The sequence below is a fragment of the Hyperolius riggenbachi genome, chromosome 7 (genome assembly GCF_040937935.1).
Source record: "Hyperolius riggenbachi isolate aHypRig1 chromosome 7, aHypRig1.pri, whole genome shotgun sequence".
NCBI lineage: Eukaryota > Metazoa > Chordata > Amphibia > Anura > Hyperoliidae > Hyperolius > Hyperolius riggenbachi.
In genome coordinates, this window is record NC_090652.1 from 250,679,510 (window position 1) to 250,699,078 (window position 19,569).

At 44.5% G+C, this 19,569-nt stretch overlaps 1 long non-coding RNA gene across 1 annotated transcript; it reads right to left on the reverse strand.

Annotated features, from left to right (window-relative positions):
- Positions 1-3,593: 3,593 nt before the first annotated feature.
- Positions 3,594-5,389, reverse strand: LOC137525820 (uncharacterized). Its single transcript, XR_011023020.1, has 3 exons — positions 5,208-5,389; positions 3,917-4,051; positions 3,594-3,744 (listed from the first exon to the last, which is right to left on the reverse strand). It is a non-coding gene; the product is annotated as an uncharacterized lncRNA (long non-coding RNA).
- Between the last annotated feature and the right edge of the window lie 14,180 nt (positions 5,390-19,569).

Consider the following 19,569-nt stretch of genomic DNA (forward strand, 5'->3'; position numbering starts at 1 on the left):
GTTACCTATGGATTACTGGGGGGAAGAGGAGAGGTCTGGCTACCTATGAACTACTGGGGGGAGGGTGGAAGGGGTTCAGGTCTGGTTACCTATGAATTATTGGGGGGAGGGTGGAAGGGGTTCAGGTCTGGTTACCTATGAATTTCTGGGGGGAGGGTGGAAGGGGTTCAGGTCTGGTTACCTATGATTTACTGGGGGGAGGGTGGAAGGGGTTCAGGTCTGGTTACCTATGGATTACTGGGGGGAAGAGGAGAGGTCTGGTTACCTATGATTTACTGGGGGGAGGGTGGAAGGGGTTCAGGTCTGGTTACCTATGGATTACTGGGGGGAAGAGGAGAGGTCTGGCTACCTATGAACTACTGGGGGGAGGGTGGAAGGGGTTCAGGTCTGGTTACCTATGATTTACTGGGGGGAGGGTGGAAGGGGTTCAGGTCTGGTTAACTATGGATTACTGGGGGGAGAGGGGAGAGGTCTGGCTACCTATGAATTACTGGGGGGAGAGGGGAGAGGTCTGGTTACCTATGATTTACTGGGGGGAGGGTGGAAGGGGTTCAGGTCTGGTTACCTATGGATTACTGGGGGGAAGAGGAGAGGTCTGGCTACCTATGAACTACTGGGGGGAGGGTGGAAGGGGTTCAGGTCTGGTTACCTATGAATTATTGGGGGGAGGGTGGAAGGGGTTCAGGTCTGGTTACCTATGAATTTCTGGGGGGAGGGTGGAAGGGGTTCAGGTCTGGTTACCTATGATTTACTGGGGGGAGGGTGGAAGGGGTTCAGGTCTGGTTACCTATGGATTACTGGGGGGAAGAGGAGAGGTCTGGTTACCTATGATTTACTGGGGGGAGGGTGGAAGGGGTTCAGGTCTGGTTACCTATGGATTACTGGGGGGAAGAGGAGAGGTCTGGCTACCTATGAACTACTGGGGGGAGGGTGGAAGGGGTTCAGGTCTGGTTACCTATGATTTACTGGGGGGAGGGTGGAAGGGGTTCAGGTCTGGTTAACTATGGATTACTGGGGGGAGAGGGGAGAGGTCTGGCTACCTATGAATTACTGGGGGGAGAGGGGAGAGGTCTGGGTACCTATGAATTACTGGGGGGAGAGGGTAGAGGTCTGGCTACCTATGAATCACTGGGGGGGGGGAGAGGGGAGAGGTCTGGCTACCTATGAATTACTGGGGGGAAAGGGGAGAGGTCTGGCTACCTATGAATTACTGGGGGGAGAGGGGAGAGGTCTGGCTACCTATGAATTACTGGGGGGAGATGGGAGAGGTCTGGGTACCTATGAATTACTTGGGAGGGTGGGGGATTAGGTCTGGCTACCTATATTTAACTGGATGGAGAGGTCTGGCTACCTCTATTTATATGTGTATCAGATATACATGCATGGAGATTTATTATCAGATGCATATATATATATATATATCTATATATATATATATAGATATATATATTTTATTTATACATATACTGTATATACATATGTCCCCAATATCCACCAGCTGTGATCACTTGAAGCCGTATTCATGTGCTTGTCGGTTGCTTACTTGAACCACCAGCAGAAAAAAACGCAAACCTGCTCCAAAATATTCACTGAAACCTCCAGCAAAATCTTTCAGCCCTCCTGAAACTCCTAGCGGCTTTCTGCAATCCTCCTTGCATGGAAGCCGGCGTGTTACCTGACCTGCCTAGAGTCGAGTGATACGCCTGCTGCCGTGAACAGAGTACGTCGGAAAGCCAAAAGGAGCATGCTAGGAGCTTCAGGAAGGCTACAAAACGCCGCTGGAGGCTCGGTAAGTATTTTGTAATGCCTGCAAACCAGGCCCAAATTCTTCTCCCCCACCCTAAAGAAAGAACCCCTGAAAGGGACACTGAGCAGGGGCACAGGGTATGTTTTTAAAGGGACTTCAAGATCAAATTAAACGCAAAATGTGAACTTACCCGGGCTTTGCTGTAGCCCAGTGTTGGTCTGTAGTTGGCCGGCGGATCCTGGCGACACTCGGGCCGAGTGTCGGGCTCCTTCTTCCGCATACATCACGCGTAACGTCATTACGCCGGCCGCCTCGCGTCATCACGGTGGCCGGCGTGACAGTACGGCGCATGCGCGATTAAACCACGCATGCGCCGTACTGTGACGCCGGACGCCGTAATGACGTTACGCGTGATGTATGCGGAAGAAGGAGCCCGACAATCGGCCCGAGTGTCGCCAGGATCCGCCGGCCAACCATTTCTGAAGAGGCATTGGGAGAAGACCCGGAGGTACGTCGTGGGAACTACAGACCAGCACTGGGCTACAGCAAAGCCCGGGTAAGTTCACATTTTGCGTTTAATTTGATCTTGGAGTCCCTTTAAGTATACCCAAGTGTATATGAAGTGTATACACTTCCTCTCTTAATCCCTCTCCATCCCGGTATGCCCACTCTCAATGCTATTGAAAACATGGCTCCTACAGAAAGTAGAGCTGAAACATGAAAAATGATGTCTGTGGGTCCTTACAGCGCATGCGCAGTCTCTGTCTCCTCGAATTATTTTCCGACTCTCTGCATCGCATCATAGTTCCGTGCACTATGACGCGTGCCACAGAGAGGAGGGGAGGAAGAAAGTAGAGTAGCCTGAACCTGCATGCGCTGTAAAAGAGAACTAAAAAGCAATGAATAATTGCTACATATACTCTTTACACTTTAAATGTCTATTTTGCACACTGGTGCTTTGTGTTGGACACAGAAGAAGATCTACAAAATTAAGGGATTGCATCACACAAGCAATGTGACACATACAACTAAGTATTCTGCATAAATATATGTTTTTGAAATGCATTGTATTAACAATGTCATTGCATTTATTTTGCGATTATTTAGTCCAACACAATGTGTCAGTGTCAGAGATCGTACAACAAAAGAGAAGAAACTTATCCTTTTTTAAGAAAAAAATTTATTTTTTTGTGAAAAGTTTTTCTTTTTTTTTTTTTTTTTAAAGGGGAACTTCAGCCTAAACAAATATACTGTCATTAAGTTACATTAGTTATGTTAATTAGAATAGATAGGTAATATAATCTCTTACCCACCCTGTTTTAAAAGAACAGTCAAATGTTTGTGATTCATGGGGACAGCCATCTTTGTCATGGGGGCAGCCATCTTTTTGGTTGAAAGGAGGTGACAGGGAGCAGGAGACACAGTTCCAACTGTCCTGTGTCCTGATCACCCCTCCCAGCTGCACACCCTAGGCTTCAAATGTCAAATTCAAAATGTTAAAAAAAAAAAAAAATTGAACCAAAACAGCAGAACGAGAACAACAACCTCAGAAATCCCATCATGCTTTGCCCGGATTCAGGGGCAAAATGCCCGGGCAGTTTTCTTCTGTACAGCTAAAAATGAGGCTTGTATAAGAGACACAAAGTTCTGATGCTGTGAAACACCAGGCCTGTGAACCTTGCTGCATTGTGGAAAATAGCTGTTTACAGCTGTTTCCAACTGCCAAAAAACCATGCAGCAGCTACATCACCTGCCAGCAGTAAAAATCTTCAACAACAACAACAACAAAAAAACAACAAAAAAAAAACCCCTCAGTCCACCCTACCGCCTACCCCCTGTCCCCTTCAACTGGCGGACCTCCTCCTCCACATTCGCCATATGCTGACGCATTTCAAGCATCTGCTGCTTCAGTAAGCGGATTTCCTGCTCATGCCTCCTCTTCGTCTTCGTCAGCCTCCTCACCTGGCCCCTCAGCCTCGTATATGTTGATAGAGGAACTGTAGAAAAAAATGTGCAAAATAGGTAAACCCAGCAATCCATCAACTTGTACATATTTCAATCTCATTGATCATCCCTAAAATTAAGAACCTGTAATGTAATACATATAACATAGCATTTACTTGCTTTTCCATAGTATGCAATGTTAATCATACAGTAAGAGAATTTTACCATAAAGCGGTGTCCTGGCTCTAAGCAGATAAGCCCTCTGGCTATGATGGCTGGGGCCAGGTGAGGAGGCTCTTGAGGAAGAAGGCCTGGGTGCAGAGGATCCCCGGGGCCGGGCAGTGCGGGTACCACTTGCAGCTGTAGTAAGGAGTAATGAATAATACAATTTAATCAAAATATATGATAAAATGGATAAAAAGTAATAACTTTATTGTTTGAACTACAATTACTTTTATTTCTATTTTCAAGTGAACTTTGATAAGGACCTTACTCTAAACACAGAACAAAAAATCATATTCTTATTCCTTTAATGTATTTATTATACATGAAAGAATATGACTCTTCAATACAGTAAAATAAAACTAGGATAGGCTTTAAAGTGATCCTTTGCGGCTATTGCGGCCTCCGGGACGTAATAGTAGCATAGGGGGCGATATTTTTGCTGGGAACACGAAGAATCACTCGCGTTCCCAATGCCTGTCGGTTCCTGACAGCGAAACCGGAAGTGGTCGCCGTGGGGTCCAGGAGGATCTGAGCGAGGCGGCGAGGGCACCGATCGACTGCAGGGGGCTCAGGGAAGCCACAGTTGAGTCAAAATCTTTTTCTTTTTTTTTTACAGGCTTAAGGATCACTTTAAAGAGAGCACTTGGAACGCAGACTGGGGCAATGGTTCATCTTGTAGTAGGAATACGACCCTGGGCACACAGTCAAGATATCAATGGTGTGGCTCCGAGACAACTCTGTGTATGTTCTTGAGTGGCCCAGCAAGAGCTTAGGCTTCAATACGATTGAATAGCTCTGGAGAGATCTTTAAAAAAAATTGCTGTGCAACAAAGCCGGACCATCCACAAGGCAAACCTAGCCACTTGCCTAGGGCCTGGAGAGGATATAGGGTCCAGATGGACGACAGCACCTATCAAATTTTTCTTAAAAAAAAAATAAGTTAATTGATCATCAGTGGTTATCAAAAACCAATGTTAAGCCTAGGGGCCCATTTTTTTTAATAACTTTATTTGCATGAATGCAGTATACTCAGTACATATTGCACAAATATCATCACTATGCCCACACAGGAGCACAAAATAATATGTTTTAACCCATTTTGGAATAAGCCCCTAACAAAACAAAATGTGGGAAAAGTGCTGCACTGTGAATACCTTACGGATATATACTTTAACTGTACATACTGCACAACTCTATAGTATTCAGCCCATGGAATTATTTTTTAGGATAAATACATACAGCATATAAAACCCAAAATAGACATACATAAACTAATAGTTTGCTGACTTACATCCTATTTGGGCAACCACCCGCCTGAGCAAGTCCTGGTCCCTCCTCTTAAGGTCGCTCCATAACATTTGGACCTGCTTGGTGGTGAGGTCCCGCCGGTACTCGGCCCTCAGGATCCCCTGCACCCTTCTCACCACGTCCCTTTTCTCCCTCGGGGTGGTGAGGTCATACTGGCCTCTTGTAAATTCCTGGAAAAGAAATATTACAGTATTAATGACCACTGTATTATACCTTCATTAATTAAGAATCTTCTTACTTACAGCATAATGTAAACGATTATAATATTATTCATAATGACAGTTTTCAAAAATTGTGGGAAGCAACCAACTATGACTTCGGGCAGATACTAGGGATCAACGATGACTAGTGCCACCTATAACTGCTGACATTGCTAGCCATAATAACTACAATATTTCATTTCATGTGTGATTGGACTGACAGAGAAGATCCTGTGACAGCAAGCATCAAATATATAATTGAATGGATTCCATGAACTGGCCGCGGCGTCTATAGACTTTGTGCCAGTTCATAGCCATGGGCGTCCGCACAAAATTTTCCAGGGGGGGGGGTGCAAAAAGGCAGGGAAGAAGTGGTGCGCCGCAAATTTTAGAGAAGATGTGTGTGCCGAAAAACCTGAGGGTTATGTTGTGCGGCGCACGTACGCGCCGCCCCCAAAAATGGGTGCGGCCATGGACCAGAATGTGGGTGTGGCCATGGGTGGCGACAAATTTTCGTTTACTTAGCAATGTGGGACATTAGATTAGGACAGTGGTGGCGAAACTTTTGGAGGCCGAGTGCCCAAACTGCAACCCAAAAGTCAATTTATCTATCGCAAAGTGGCAACAGCAATTTAAAACTTCATACAAACGTTTTAACTCATACATGAACATTATTGAAAATCCAAGTTGCAAATAAACTGTGAAGATAAACAATTTCTTTCATCCTACTCCTAAAAAATGTATTCGTTTTTTAGAACCTCACAGTTTTATTTTCCGTTTTAAAAAGCAAAAATGTAGGTTTAATGCTATTGTCTCATAGGATAATCATTCAGCTTTTCCCAGAGGCCCCCAACAAGACAAATGTAGCAATCATGAGGCCCCCAAGAAATCATCAGGCTCCCAACAAGACACATTCAGCAATCTTGAGACCCCCAACAAGACAAATTCAGCAATCATGTTGCCCCCAACAAGACAAATTCAGCAATCATGAGGCCCCCAACAAATCATGAGGCCCCCAACAAGACATTCAGCAATCATGAGGCCCCCAAAAAATCGTGAGGCCTTCAACAAGACGAATTCATCAATCATGAGGCCCCCAACAAGACAAACTCAGCAGTCATGAGGCACATAAATAGACAGGATTTCACATAAATAGGCAGAATGCCCCCTTAATATGGTAGACACCTCTCACCTGGATTCTCAATTCTCCTCTACTGGCTGTTGTGCCTGGCAATACTGTTTTTGGTTGGATTGGGGATGACGTGCGGACTGAAAGGCCTTGCGTGATGCTTGCCTGAAATGTGTCCCAAATTGCGATTTTTTTCCCTGCTAAAATGTGGCCTAAATTGAGTTTGTTTTCTGCTAAAATATGGCCCAAATTGCGTTTACTTTCTGCTGAAATGTGGCCCAAATTGCGTTTATTTTCTGCTGAAATGCAGCCCAAAGTGCGTTCATTTTCTGCTGAAATGTGGCCCAAAGTGCGTTTGTTTTCTACTAAAATGTGGCCTAAATTGAGTTTGTTTTCTGCTAAAATATGGCCCAAATTGCGTTTACTTTCTGCTGAAATGTGGCCCAAATTGCGTTTATTTTCTGCTGAAATGCAGCCCAAAGTGCGTTCATTTTCTGCTGAAATGTGGCCCAAAGTGCGTTTGGCGGGGCGCCAAAAAAAGGGCGTGGTCATGACATTGTATGGGCGGAGCGTAACCGTAACCCCAAAGCAGCAAATATAGACATTTTAGCAGAAAACAAACGCAATTTAGGCCAAATTTTAGCAGAAAACAAACGCAATTTAGGCCACATTTTAGCAGAAAACAAACGCAATTTAGGCCACATTTTAGCAGAAAACAAACAGGCCTGGGGGGCGTGTGCGGCGCGCATAGTGCGCACCGCACTATGCGCGCCGCACACGCCCCCCAGGCCCGTTTTCCGGCGCGCTGCGACCCCCTCCCCAGCCGTCCACAGCCCACCCCCCACCTTCACTTGTCCCAGGTTGGAACCAGAAAAAACAGGTCACTGTAGTGAATATGTCTCACTCTACTATTAACAGTACTGCTACAAATGCAAAGTTACAGAGATAAACTAAAAACAATTCTCTACTACACTAACACCTATGATATCCTTTTACATGATGGGACATATAAAGATTAGAGAAATGCAGTCAGAAACAGTAGCCAAAAACTATACATTCTGTTAATAGATTGCTTAAGTTACCTCAATTAGCATCTCTTTCATCCTGAGGGGAATCTTAGGAGGCATGGTGGATGGTTGATGGCAGTGCTGCGTGTCTGATGCCTGTGATGCGTCCTCTCCACGCGTTTGCCGGTGCCTACTCTGGCCAACTTCCTGTCTCTACGCATCAGCCAATCAAAACTTCCGCTTGTGACGTACGCGTGTACGTACGTGTACGGAGGCAAAGTACGCATGCGCGCGCGCAGTGGTTGCGGAGCGGAGACGCATGGTTGTACGCTTGCCGACTACAACATACGCATCGTTGGCAATCCGGTGCGCGCATGCGCGGTTCATTCAGTTGTAACGCGTAAAGAAAATCCGCATGCGAGCATAATGTTACGCATACGGCTACGATAGCTACGCGGAGATGCGAAGTTCAATAAGTAGATTACGGTATCCTTACGCGTAACGTCGTAAGTTTACGCGTAATTACAGTGATGTACCGTAGATAATGTCCTACGTCGTAACCGTAATTGCGTAATGCGTAATAGCGTAAAATTACGCGAAATGATCCGTAAGCGTAGATTTTCCCATTACGACCAGCACTGAATCGTCATGATTTTCCTGTATAAATCGTTGGTTGTTACGATAAAAAATGTCAGTTAAATATATCATATAGGAGACACACACAGTGATATTTGAGAGGTGAAATGAAGTTTATTGGATTTACAGAAAGTGCACAATAATTGTTTAAATAAACTTAGGCAGGTGCATAAATTTGGCCACTGTTGTCATTTTATTGATTCCAAAACCTTTAGAACTAATTATTGGAACTCAAATTGGCTTGGTAAGCTCAGTGACCCCTGACCTACATACATAGGTGAATCCAATTATGAGAAAGAGTATTTAAGGGAGTCAATTGTAATTTTCCCTCCTCTTTTAATTTTCTCTGAAGAGCAGCAACATGGGGGTCTCAAAACAACTCTCAAATGACCTTAAGAAAAAAATTGTTCACCATCATAGTTCAAGGGAAGGATACAGAAAGCTCTCTCAGAGATTACAGCTGTCTGTTTCCACAGTTAGGAACATATTGAGGAAATGGAAGACCACAGGCTCAGTTCAAGTTAAGGCTCGAAGTGGCAGACCAAGAAAAATCTCGGATAAACAGACAAGATGAATGTTGAGAACAGTCAGAGTCAACCCACAGACCAGCACCAAAGACCTACAACATCATCTTGCTGCAGATGGAGTCACTGTGTATCGTTCAACCATTCGGCGCACTTTACACAAGGAGATGCTGAATGCAAGAGTGATGCAGAGGAAGCCTTTTCTCCGCCCACAGCACAAACAGAGCCGCTAGAGGTATGCTAAAGCACATTTGGACAAGCCAGCTTCATTTTCGAATAAGGTGCTGTGGACTGATGAAACTAAAATTGAGTTATTTGGACATAACAAGGGGCGTTATGCATGGAGGAAAAACACAGCATTCCAAGAAAAACACCTACTACCTACAGTAAAATATGGTGGTGGTTCCATCATGCTGTGGGGCTGTGTGGCCAGTGCAGGGACTGGGAATCTTGTCAAAGTTGAGGGACGCAAGGATTCCACTCAGTATCAGCAGATTCTGGAGACCAAGGTCCAGGAATCAGTGACAAAGCTGAAGCTGCGCCGGGGCTGAATCTTTCAACAAGACAACGACCCTAAACACTGCATAAATGCCTTAGTGGATTTTAAGCAGAGGAACAAGTACAACGTTCTGGAATGGCCATCTCAGTCCCCAGACCTGAATATAATTTAAAATCTGTAGTGTGATTAAAGAGAGCTGTCCATGCTCGGAAGCCATCACACCTGAACGAACTAGAGATGTTTTGTAAAGAGGGATGGTCCAAAATACCTTCAACCAGAATCCAGACTCTCATTGGAACCTACAGGAAGCGTTTAGGGGCTGTAATTTCTGCAAACGGAGGATCACTGACCCACACTCGGCTGCTATACACTACAACAGCTCCATTACAAAAGACATGGATGACTTCACCCCCCTCGTCAATGCCCGCCCTCACCGTGTCTGTCGCCAACCCTGGATGACCATAACCATAACCACTAAACAGTTAAAAAGATGCTCTAGAGCAGCTGAACGGCGCTGGAGGAAAAGTAACACAAGTGAGGACTTCATCTTATATAAAATTGCCTTGAACAACTTCAGAAACGCACTCTCTGTGGCAAAAAAGTCTTATTTTTCTTCCCTACTATCTGCCCATTTACACAATCCAAAACGCTTGTTCAGCACCTTCAACTTCGTTCTCCATCCCCCTCCTCCTCCTCCTTCATCTTGCTTATCAGCTGAAGAATTTGCAACATACTTCACTGATAAAATTGACAAAATCAGAAGTGAATTCTCCACGCAGCCCTCAAATCCCACCTCCACACCTCTCATTGACTGTTCTCTAACTGCCTTCTCTCCACTCTCTGAACACTCTCTTTCCTCTATAATTGCCAAAGCTAATCTAACCACCTGTTCTTTGGATCCTAATCCCTCCCATTTCATTCCGCAGCTATCCTCATCTCTCTTGCCTGCACTAACAACGCTATTTAACCTGACCCTCTCTACTGGCATCTTTCTGTCCCCACTCAAAAAAGCTGTTGTGACACCACTACTTAAAAAAACCTTCTCTAGATCCTACCACACTTGCCAACTACCGCCCAGTGTCACTTCTCCCATTTGCATCCAAACTACTTGAACGCCATATACATGCAGAATGAAGCCATTATTTATCTGCTAACTCCCTACTTGATCAGTTCCAGTCTGGCTTTCGCTCTAACCACTCCACGGAAACAGCCCTTACCAAAGTGGCCAATGACCTTCTTACAGCCAAATCCAAAGGTCAATTTTCCATACTCATCCTTCTTGACCTGTCATCAGCATTTGATACTGTCGGCCACACCTTACTCCTACAAATACTTTCAAATGTCGGAATAAAGGGCCTTGCTCTCACATGGTTATCTTCCTACCTCTCTGGAAGGTCCTTCACAGTCTCCTACTCAGATCAGATCTCTTCTCCTCATGCTTTGTCTGTCGAGGTTCCCCAAGGCTCTGTCCTTGGTCCCCTCCTCTTTTCCATCTACATACATGGTCTTGGTGATTTAATCAACTCATTCGGGTTTCAATACCACCTCTATGCAGATGATACGCAACTGTACCTCTCGGACCCAGACCTTAACTCCCTCCTTAAACGTGTTCCTGACTGCTTGTCTGCTATATCCTCCTTCATGTCCTCTCGCTTCCTTAGGCCACTTCCTTTTGTACTTAGACCAAATTGCACTCCTACTAGGGATCCTAAAACACAAAGCCTCTATATATTTGCTGCATACTACCTCTCCTCCTGTTCCCTCCCCCATTCCCTTTAGATTGTAAGCTCGCAAGGGCAGGGCTCTCTCCCCCTTTTGTGTCTTGGTAACCATTATACATTTTATTCATCATGTTAATTTTATCACTGTCATTACCAATTCTATAATTTGTATTTTGTATCATTCTTTGTATTTTGTCACTAATTAAGTATCTTGTATATTGGTGTACACCATTGTCTGTATTATTATGTACCCCATGTTTGTTTCTTACTTTGTACAGCGCCACGGAATATGTTGGCGCTTTATAAATCAATAATAATAATAATAATAATAATCTACTAAATATTCTTTTTTGTGGTGCCCAAATGTATGCACCTGCCTAATTTTGTTTAACCTCCTTAGCGGTAACCCGGGTCAGGCTCAGGACGGAACTCTGTAGCTCAGAGTGGTAATCCCGAATTGGATCCATCGGAGGTGTGGAATGTGTAGGGCTTTAACAGATCTATCTAGCAAGATAATTTTTAGGGTCTAAAAGCTTGAGAAAAAATTGCACCACTTTTGGACAATTTGGAAATAATCATACCGCCAGAGAGGTTAAACAATTATTGCACACTTTCTGTAAATCCAATAAAAACTTAATTTCACTTCTCAAGTATCACTGTGTGTGTCTCCTATATGATATATTTAACTGACATTTTTATCGTAACAACCAACGATTTATACAGGAAAATCATGATGGTTAACAAGGTTGCCCAAACTTTTCCATCCCACTGTAGATCGTATTTCAGTGGCTTCTACATTTCCCTTCTCAGCCTCATGTCACACTGAACTGCCCTCAGCCAATCAGTGAGGGGCAGGAATGTGGAAGGGGAGATAACAAACTTCCTTCTCCCCCAGCAAAGTACCAGAATAGAGCCACGCGGACTGAGGTAAGATTCATTACAGCAGAAACATTTATGATTGTATTGGAATGCTTGCAATGCAGACTGCATGTAGACTACATAATAAACACAGAGCAGGGGGTAAATAGAATTTGCTTTTGTGGCTGACAATCCTACTTCAAAGCCAGACTTCAGAAACCAATCTAACTACAATGTATGATACGACTATGCGAAGGTAGCATTTGACTAGTCCATTTTCAAGCTGCATACATTTACATACAGCATTTGCATAACCCTGCATCAACTCAGCATTATTTGCAATCCCTACTTTTAACCACTTCGCATCCAGACCTTGTTTTCCCCTAATGGACCACAGCAGTTTTGGCGGTTTAGTGGTGTCCCTTTTTAATCAGCAATAACTTAATCTGTACTCGTGCCACTTAAATGATCTATATATCGTTTTTTTCAAGACAAACTTAGCTTCCGTTCCTCTCTATGCATTTTAATGTGGAAAAGTGGGAAAAAAATTAAAAAATGCATCATTTCTCAATTTTGACCAATTTCTGTTTAAAAATAAAAAGTGCTATTAACATAAAAACTGTGCCACCAGTTAAAGTCACCCCAGTATAGATATCCAGATCCAGTATCACCCCCCCCCCCCCCCAGTATAGCCAGATGTGTCCTTAATATCAGCCCCCCCAGCATAGCCAGATGTGTCCCCTGTGTTTGCCACCTCCAGAATAGATTGAAAGATGCACCCCCAGGAATAGTGCCCCTATTTATAGCCAGAAGTGTCGTCGGAATCAGGATTACCCCATTATAGCCAGATGTACCCCCACAATTAGCGTTGCTCCCCCATTATAGCCAAATGGGCCCCTAGTATTTGATTATGACCCCCCATGTAGAGATGTGAGAGAACAGTTCGCCCGCGAATCTCTATGTGGCCGTACTACTTCCGGGTCACTATGACCCTTAGTAGTACGGCTGCGCTGGGCTGGCGGTGCGCGTCTTTGATCGCGCGCCTGGTGCCAGGCACTCTCTGCTCATGAGTGTGACATCACTCATGACGTCACACACGCGCAGAAATTGCCCGGCAACAGGCGCGCGGTCAAGGACGCGCACTGCCGGCCCAGCGCAGCCATACTACTAATGGTCATAGCGACCCAGAAGTAGTTAAGGGTGAGGGATTCGCCGAACCGTTCGCCGACATCTCTACCCCCAAGGTGCCCAAGTGTGCCAAATTATTAAATCCCCTCTCCCCTTAGGTTATATTTTTTAAGGATGCTTAGGAAGAATAATATTCCTGAGAAATTGTTGGTGTCTTTTCTATTCTAAATAGATGCGCCCCAGTAAATATGTACCCCAGCCCCCTTTACATATCCTACCCCCCATTATTGATAGCCAGATGTCCAACCCCCCGCCCCCCCCCCCCCCATCAGGCAGCCCCCTCCTTACACAAATCATTAAAAAAATCCTCCAGCAAGCAGCCTCACTCACCCTACCTCGTTCCTGCGACTATCCTGAAGTCCAAGCCTCCGATCCCCGCTCTGCAGTCAGCCGCGTAATGCCGGTAACCCGGGTCCCGGCTCGATGACGTCAGATGACTACTGACGCGATCGTTCATGGGAGGGGGGTAAACTAATTGGCTACAAGGGAACATGTTCCCTTTTACCAATTAGTAATGCAGCTGAAAGTCCCGGGAAGTGCGCTCTGAAGGGCACCAATCGTGCACAGCAGGGCTGCAAACGTAGTCAGTATATCTACGTCATGGTGGCTTGGAGGGTGGCACAGATGACGTAGATATACTGAGCTGTGGATAAAGTGGTTAATACAGTTGTCTCTCTAGGTGGCGTTTATACTGCTTGACTTAATATATTTACAGTGCCTTGCAAAAGTATTCGGCCCCCTTGAAGTTTTCCACATTTTGTCATATTGCTGCCACAAACATGAATCAATTTTATTGGAATTCCACGTGAATTACCAACACAAAGTGGTGTACACGTGAGAAGTGGAACGAAAATCATACATGATTCCAAACATTTTTGCACAAATCAATAACTGCAAAATGGGGTGTGCGTAATTATTCAGCCCCCTTTGGTCTGAGTGCAGTCAGTTGCCCATAGACATTGCCTGATGAGTGCTAATGACTAAATAGAGTGCACCTGTGTGTAATATAATGTCAGTACAAATACAGCTGCTCTGTGACGGCCTCAGAGGTTGTCTAAGAGAATCTTGGGAACAACACCATGAAGTCCAAAGAACACACCAGACAGGTCAGGGATAAAGTTAATGAGAATTTAAAGCAGGCTTAGGCTACAAAAAGATTTCCAACGCCTTGAACATCCCACGGAGCACTGTTCAAGCAATCATTCAGAAATGGAAGGAGTATGGCACAACTGTAAACCTACCATGTCAAGTTTGTCCACTTAAACTCACAGGCAGAACAAGGAGAGCGCTGATCAGAAATGCAGTCAAGAGGCCCATGGTGACTCTGGACGAGCTGCAGACATCTACAGCTCAGGTGGGGGAATCTGTCCATAGGACAACTATTAGTCGTGCACTGCACAAAGTTGGCCTTTATGGAAGAGTGGCAAGAAAAAAGCCATTGTTAACAGAAAAGCATAAGAAGTGACTTTTACAGTTTGCCACAAGCCATGTGGGGGACACAGCAAACCTGTGGGAGAAGGTGCTCTGGTCAGATGAGACCAAAATGGAACTTTTTGACCAAAATGCAAAACGCTATGTGTGGCAGAAAACTAACACTGCACATCACTCTGAACACACCATCCCCACTGTCAAATATGGTGGTGGCAGCATCATGCTCTGGGGGTGCTTCTCTTCAGCAGGGACAGGGAAGCTGGTCAAAGTTGATGGGAAGATGGATGGAGCCAAATACAGTGCAATGAAACAATGTGAACAGTGGAAGAAAACCTCTTGGAGTCTGCAAAAGACTTGAGACTGGGGCAGAGGTTCACCTTCCAGCAGGACAACAACGCTAAACATAAAGCCAGGGCAACAATGGAATGGTTTAAAATAAAACATATCCATGTGTTAGAATGGCCCAGTCAAAGTCCAGATCTAAATCCAATCGAGAATCTTTGGCAAGATCTGAAAACTGTTGTTCACAAACACTGTCCATCTAATCTGACTGAGCTGGAGCTGTTTTGCAAAGAAGAATGGGCAAGGATTTCAGTCTCTGGATGTGCAAAGCTGGTAGAGACATACCCTAAAAGACTGCCAGCTGTAATTGCAGAAAAAGGTGATTCTACAAAGTATTGACTCGGGGCTGAATAATTACGCACACCCCACTTTGCAGTTATTGATTTGTAAAAATTGTTTGGAATCATGTATGATTTCCGTTCCACTTCTCACGTGTACACCACTTTGTATTGGTCTTTCATGTGGAATTCCAATAAAATTGATTCATGTTTGTGGCAGTATTGTGGCAAAATGTGGAAAACTTCAAGGGGGCCGAATACTTTTGCAAGCCACTGTATATGATCCGGACTGTAAAGGATGCAGCTCTGAAGTCTGTAGGGTGGAATGCACTAGCCGAACTCCAGTCCTCAAGGGCCAAATCTATGCCAATGTTAGAGAGAAATGGAGAATGGAGACTTGATGAACCACCTTTCCTGGTTCAGTCCCATAAATAAATGAATTTAACCACTTTACCCCCAGCGGTACGAATTTCTCCGCCCCTTTTTTCCCCCCTAAAAAACCAGGGACGGAGAAATCCGTACCTTCCGCGCTACCGCCGCTGTCCGCGCTCCCGCCGCCCGTGCGCGCGCACCCGCCGCTCGTGCACGCCGCCGCCCGCTCGCCCGGAGATCAATAAACGGGAAAATCCATTCCCGTTCGTTGATCTAGCCCCCGCAATGATCTGCTGCTTCTTTCAGAAACAGCGAGATCATTGTGAGTCTCCCAGCCTCCTACTGCTTCCTGTAAGCGTCCTTCCGGACGCTTACAGGTCGCATGTAAACAAACACTCTGTGGCCATCTTGTGGCCAAATAGTAAACTACACCCTAAAAGCATTTTACATATTCAAACATTACATTTACACAATAAATTAACTCATTACCTCCCACACTCCCCAATTTTTATTTTTTTTTTGTAATTAAAAAAAAAAAAAATACAATAAAAAAAAAAACATAAATAGTTAGCTTAGGGACTGAACTTTTTAAATATTTATGTCAAGAGGGTATAACACTGTTACTTTATAAACTGCGGGCTTGTAATTAGGGATGGATGCAAAACTGAACAAAATGCACCTTTATTTCCAAATAAAATATTGTCGCCAAACATTGTGATAGGGACATAATTTAAATGGTTTTATAACCGGGACAAATGGGTTAATACATTTCATGGGTTTTAATTACAGTAGCATGCTTTATTTAAAAACTATAATGGCCGAAAACTGAAAAATAATAATTTTTTCCCACATTTTTTCCTATTTCCCCATTAAAACACATTTAGAATAAAATAATTCTTGGCATAATGTCCTACCTAAAGAAAGCCTAATTAGTGGCGAAAAAAACAAGATATAGTTCATTTCATTGGGATAAGTAATAATAAAGTTATAGACGAATGAATGGAAGGAGCGCTGAAAGGTGAAAATTGCTCTGGTGGTCAGGGGGTAAAACCCCTCAGTGGTGAAGTGGTTAAGCTGTGCCAAAAATGTGTGAGGACCTCGGCCCCTGAGGACCGAGTTTCTACATATCTGCACTAGTATTATTACAATTTCCCTTTCAGCAGCCCAGTGTGCAGGGTTTTAGTATGGAGTCTCTGTAACCCATGGTGAAAAAAATGGAACTCTCGATCCGGCTGGGTTCAGACCTGCTAGATGTTATGCACATTTTTCTATATCATGAAATGTGGACCGCCACACACCCAATGTTAAAGTGGACCTGAACTCTTGGACAGGACAGAACGGAAACCTAGAGAAATGTACTCTGTATGTTTTTAGAGAGTTTAGCCTGTCTAATTCTCCCTCATCTGTGACTAACTTAACTGTAATTTGATCTCTCAGCTGTGTCAGCTGGCTGCTTTGGCAGAGCAGCTGATTTGTAAACACAGGAGGTTAAAGTGTACCAGAGATCAACAATATTAAAAGATTTATACATACTTGGGGCTTCCTCCAGCCCCATCCGCACATATCGCTCCCATGCTGCTTTCCTCAGTCTTCTTCATTTTCTGTACCGGGTCCAGTAACTTCTGCCAGTCGCGGCTATTATTATTATTATTATTATTTAGTACTTATATAGCGCCGACATATTACGCAGCGCTGTACAGTGTATATATATATATATATCTTGTCACTACCTGTCCCTCAAAGGAGCTCACAATCTAATCCCTACCATTGCCATATGTCTATATTATGTAGTGTAAGTACTGTAGTCTAGGGCCAATTTTTAGAGGGAGCCAATTAACTTATCTGTATGTTTTTGGAATGTGGGAGGAAACCGGAGTGCCCGGAGGAAACCCACGCAGACACGGAGAGAACATACAAACTCTTTGCAGATAGTGCCCTGGCTGGGATTCGAACCGGGGACCCAGCGCTGCAAGGCGAGAGCGCTAACCACTACGCCACCGTGCTGCCCAGTCTGAACAAGCGCAGTGCGCTCTCTCCCCGGTGAAGAAGACTCCAGCGAGAGGTAGAGGTGGACTTACCTCACCAATAGAAGACATGATAATGTCAATATTAGTTGAACAAAAAAGCTTTGACTACTCCAAGGTGCAATGCGTTTCACAGGTGTTATCCTGCTTCATCAGGCAATTAAAGGAGCAATAGATCGGGTCTTAGAAACGCCAAAGCATCACTTTCGTGGTGCCCTGTACAGAGTAAAGCGATTGTTTTACAGTCGATAGCAAACATACTGCCTGTTGCATTTTTCCTGCATTTGCAATTGAGTTAAATGAATGGGAACGCATGAAAATCGCAATACTATGCGATTTGTTTTGCTATCTCCCAGTTAAAAAATCTTCCAACAGCTTCACTCCCCCCCCCCCCCCCCATCAGGAACTGTAATCGCTTTGCAATCGCACCTGCTGATTTCAGCCATAATTGCCTCAAAAACGTGCTTGTAAGCTACTGAAAATCGCAATTTTTATTGCATAAGGGCCTAGTAATTCCTCACTTCTCTGCAATAGTATGCCATACCTCCCAACTTCTTGAGATGAGAAAGAGGGACAGTTAATCCACGCCCCTGCCACACCCCTAATCACGCCCCTACTCACACATACCATAAAGATTCATAAGAAAAATATGTTGTTTTATAATTCAAACCACACTGGTCCTTTCTATCCTGGTGCATTTTCCTTCATATCAACATTTATATAAGAAATATATCAATTTAAAAGACGGTAAAGTCAATTAAACACATTTTTCAGTAGGGAAATACATATATTTATACAGAAAGAGGGACAAAGTCCTGAAAGAGGGAAAAATGGGGAGGACAGAGGGACAGGGCTCCCAAAGAGGGACTGTCCCTCCAAAAGAGGGACAGTTGGGAGCTATCAACAACAACAAATAACATTTGTAGAGCGCTTTTCTCCCATAGGACTCAAAGCGCATACGCATGGCTCAGACCGTCGTGGTACAGAGGAAAAATTGTATAAGTCCGGAAATGCCAGGCTAAACAGGTGGGTTTTCAGTCTGGATTTGAATAGCTCCAGGGATGGTGGTGTCTTTACCGGGTGTGGCAGGGAGTTCCAAAGAGTAGGGGCAGCATGACAGAAGGCTCTATCTCCAGATTTTTTGAGGTGCACTCTGGGAGTGACCAAGTTTATAGAACTTGCTGATCTGAGGTTGTGAGAGGTGTGGTGCAGCTTCAGCAAGACCTTCATGTATCCAGGGCCCAGATTGTGCAGGGATTTAAATGTCAGCAGTCCAATCTTGAAGAGTATTCTCCATTTTACTGGTAGCCAGTGCAGTGAGCGAAGGATCGGTGTAATGTGACAGTGGCGGGGCTGGTTTGTTAGCAATCTGGCAGCAGCATTCTGCACTAATTGCAGGCGACGCAGGTCCTTTTTGGGGAGGCCAGCATAAAGGGCATTGCAGTAGTCCAGCCGTGATGTGATGAAGGTGTGGACTAGGGTTGGAAGATGCTCTGGGGGAATCAGATGTTTAATCTTTGCAATGTTCTTCAGATGAAAGTAGGAAGATTTAACTACAGATGAAATTTGGTTTCTGAAACTCACCGCTGCTAGGGAGCTATGGTATGCATTGTTTCCTTTCTGTGGTTGTTAAACTTGTTGTACTAACATCCTTACCCACAAGATTTATTAGTGTTTTTATTTTTTTAAAGGCCATTAAAGTTTTTGCCACTGGTGCGTTGGCGTATTGTTGGGCAAACTTTCAGGGCGGGTCACTTCTGGGAAACCCCACACACACCACCAGCAGCAGCCCCTACAGCGGTTAGTGCAACACCTGCAATAGTCAGTGTGATGTGCATAATGCATAGTATATTCTAGAATCAGATCAGATCTTCCTGATAGCTGATCCATTCATAATTACTCACCCAGAAATAGCCTGTTACATAACAACCCTATAAATGGAAGAATATATTTCCTATGCATCTGCTGCTGTGATGACAGCTTGAATCCTCACTCCCTTGAATGAAGTGAGGGGGAGCAGGCTGGGACTCTGGCTGATGGAGCAGCAGAACGAGTTCCTCCAGTCAGTGGGAAAGGTGCAGTACCGGGGCTTGTCCTGTAAGTGGTGCTATTAAGGAGCTCTGGAAGAATAGTAAA